Genomic DNA, 3,494 nt, shown 5'->3' on the forward strand with positions numbered 1-3,494 from the left:
ATTTCCCAAGACATATCTGTTTGGGGTTGTGTGTGGAGTGTTTGTTTGTTTTTTACAGTCCATGAGATATTCAGCACTCTTCTCCAGCACCACGGCTCAAAGGAATCAATTCTTCTTAAATTATCCTTATTAATTGTCCAGATCTCCAATACATAGCATATTATAGAAAAGATCATGGCCTGAATCATATGTACCTTAGTTCCCAAACTGACATCATTGCTTCTCAGTAATTTGGAGAGGTCCTTGGCAGCAGATTCTACCAAATGCAATATGTCTCCTGGTCTCCTAACTGCAGGTATCAAGCATGTTGATTGTGCATCCACATAAGGTTGACAATCTTAACCTTTTCTCCATCTATCATGATGTAGCCTATTGGTCCCATGGTGGCAATTTTTGTCTTCTTGATGTTGAGGTGTAATCTATATTGAAGGCTTTGATCCTCTGCAGTAAGTGCTTCAACTCCTCCTCATTTTTCAGCAAGCAAGATTGTGTTATCTGCACAGTACAGGTTGTTGATGAGTCTTCTTCCATCCTGATGCCACAGTGAGAAGAATGGGAATCCCAGAACACTTAATTGTGCTCATGAGAAACCTGTATGCAGACCAAGAAGTTATTGTCTGAACAGAAGAAAGAACATTGTGTGGTTCAAAATCATGAAAGGTATATATCAGGGTATCCTTTCTCCATACCTGTTCAATATGTATGCTAAGGAAATAATTTGTGAAAGTGGACTCTACGAAGAGGAATGTGATATCAGGATTGGAGGATGTGTAAAGGGTATTGGGGACTTATATTGAAAACCTGAGCTCCTTTCAGAAAATTTACATTAGAAAAGACCTACCCAGAATTGCCCTTTGGGTGCACTGAGGCAGGAAAGCCAGAGTCCAACTGAAGAACCCTCATCTAAGACTGGACATTTAAGAGAATGATAAGTAGATAAGTGCTCACCTGACCACCTGAGTCCACTCAATGAAGGGAAATGAGGGAAGTATGGCTATGAAGATATGAAATTAATTTAGACACCTTCCACTGCAACTATTGATATAAAGACTAAAGTGCCCTTGATAAAAGTGATGGTCTTAAATTACTTGCTATGACTCTGAGAAGAATAGGCATCTCAGAACATTTGATTGTGCTTACATGAAACCTATACTTGAACCAGGAAGCATTCATCAGAACAGAGCAAGGAAACATTTCATGGTTCAAAATCAGGAAGGGTGTCCGCCAGGGATGTATTCTGTCTCCAAATGTTTTAAACCAGTATGCAGAACAGATCATGCAGGAGGCTGGGTTGTATGAAGAGGAATGTGGCATCAGGATTGAAGGAAGATTCATCAACAACCTGCATTATGCAGACGACACAACCCTGCTTGCCGAAACTGAGGAGGACCTGAAGCACTTGCTGCAGAAGGTCAAGGACTGCAGCCTTCAATATGGATCAAAGTTCAACATCAAGAAAACAAAGTGGGGGGGGATGGGGGCAGGTGGAGGGGACAGACCAGGCACAAATCGTCCACAACCCCTCCGGATTGGAGGGATTTGTGAGCCGGAACCCCAAAACCCAGGGCCGGGATAAACCGCTGCCATCGCCGCTCCCCACATGATGAGTCCCGGTCTCCGGGAGGAACATGGTACCTGAGTAGCTCTCTCAGCCAACTCCAACCGAAATCTCGTTCCTGACTAAAGCATTCAGAGGACTCTCCGATCCGGCGGGCACTGGCCTCTTCTCTAAGCAGACTCCTGGTGACTACAAGATTTGATCACCAGGGACAGAACTGTCAGAGCTCTGGACGACTAGAAGCCAACAGCATCTATACAGGGGGTGCCCAGGGTGATGTATTGACAATGAGCGGGTGTTTTCCACTTCTTGGCCTTCGATGCCTGTCTAGGGACGTTATGGCCGCGCAGGGCGCTCCTCGCTTCCTCCTGACTTTGGACTTCGATGAGACCATTGTGGATGAAAACAGCGATGACTCGATCGTGCGCACCACGCTGGGCCAACTGCTGCTGGAGAGCCTGCGCGCCACCTACCGCCAGGGCTTCTACAACGAGTACATGCAGCGTGTCTTCAAGTACCTGGGCGAGCAGGGCGTTTGGCCTCAGGACCTGCGTGCCGTCTACGAGGCCATCCCCCTGTCTCCGGGCATGGGCGACCTGCTCCAGTTTGTAGCCAAGCAGGGCGCCTGCTTCGAGGTTATTCTCATCTCCGATGCCAACACCTTCGGCATAGAAAGCGCGCTGCGCGCTGCCGGCCACCATGGCCTGTTCCGTCGCATCATCAGCAACCCATCGGCCCCGATGCGCAGGCCCTGTTGACACTGCGGCCGTTCCACCCGCACAGCTCCGCGCGCTGCTCCGCCAACATGTGCAAGCACAAGGGGCTCAGCGACTACTTGCGCGTGAGGGCTCACGATGGCATGCACTTCGAGCGCCTCTTCTACGTGGGCGACGGCGCCAACGACTTCTGCCCCATGGGGCTGCTGGCGGGCGGCGACGTGGCTTTCCCGCGCCTTGGCTACCCCATGCACCGCCTCATTCAGGAGGCGCAGAAGACCGAGCCCAGCTCCTTCCGCGCCACCGTGGTGCCCTGGGACACGGCAGCCGACGTGCGTCAACATTTGCAGCAGGTGCTGAAGACGTGCTGAGGGTGACAGCCCACAAGGGGGCGTCCCTGGTGCAGGAGAGGCGGGGATCTGGAAAGCCAAACCTAATGTTGTTCCCTTCCCCGCTCGCTTTGGTATGTATGCCCCTCCAGACCTTTTCCATTTAGGAGGCAGAGACGGGGTTCAGAGCGGTCACTATCTATGCAGTTAAGCCAGCTCGGCCTCCCTCCCCAGTTCCTCTGCACGCAGTCACATTCCGGAGCCTGTTCCACCGAGATGATGCACATAACCTTGTAAAGCAACAGCGTTTGCAAAAACCTTGTCCTCTGAGTTGTGAGGAAGGGGCTCTCCGGCAGCAGAGAGAAGGAACATCACCCACTGCTTTAATTAGCTGCTGCCTCCAGCCCCTAACCTCTCCTTCCCAAGTCATCTGTCAAGGAGACTCAGGGTCCCGAAATCCTCAAGTTACCCAATCACCAAAGCCCCAACAAACTCCCCTAAGAGAAAGAATGATTTCTGCGCCAAAAAAGAAAGAAAAGAAAGAACAAGAAAACAAAGTGGGGTTTTACAGATTTATTTTTTTACAGAATATTCCTGGGCCTCCACAGAAAAGAGACTGATAACCCAATTACAAAATGGGCAAAAGACATGGAAAGAATTCAGAGGACGATATTCAAATGGCAAACAGACACATGAAGAAATGCTCCAAATCACTGGCAATAAGAGAGATACAAATCAAAATCACAATGAGGTATCACCTCACTCCAGTAAGAGTGGCAAAGTTTAACAGGGCAGCAAGTAATAGATGTTGAAAAGGATGTGACAAGAAAGGAACTCTTATACACTGCTGGTGGGATTGTAAAATGGTGCAACCATTCTGGAAGGCAATTT

At 49.1% G+C, this 3,494-nt stretch overlaps 1 pseudogene; it reads left to right on the plus strand.

The window, feature by feature from the left end:
* Positions 1 to 1,845: 1,845 nt before the first annotated feature.
* Positions 1,846 to 2,645, plus strand: LOC102845465 (annotated as a pseudogene).
* The last annotated feature ends 849 nt before the right edge of the window (positions 2,646 to 3,494 follow it).

This window comes from Elephantulus edwardii, unplaced genomic scaffold (assembly GCF_000299155.1).
Source record: "Elephantulus edwardii isolate Elephantulus edwardi_28Jun2011 unplaced genomic scaffold, EleEdw1.0 scaffold00126, whole genome shotgun sequence".
Lineage (NCBI taxonomy): Eukaryota > Metazoa > Chordata > Mammalia > Macroscelidea > Macroscelididae > Elephantulus > Elephantulus edwardii.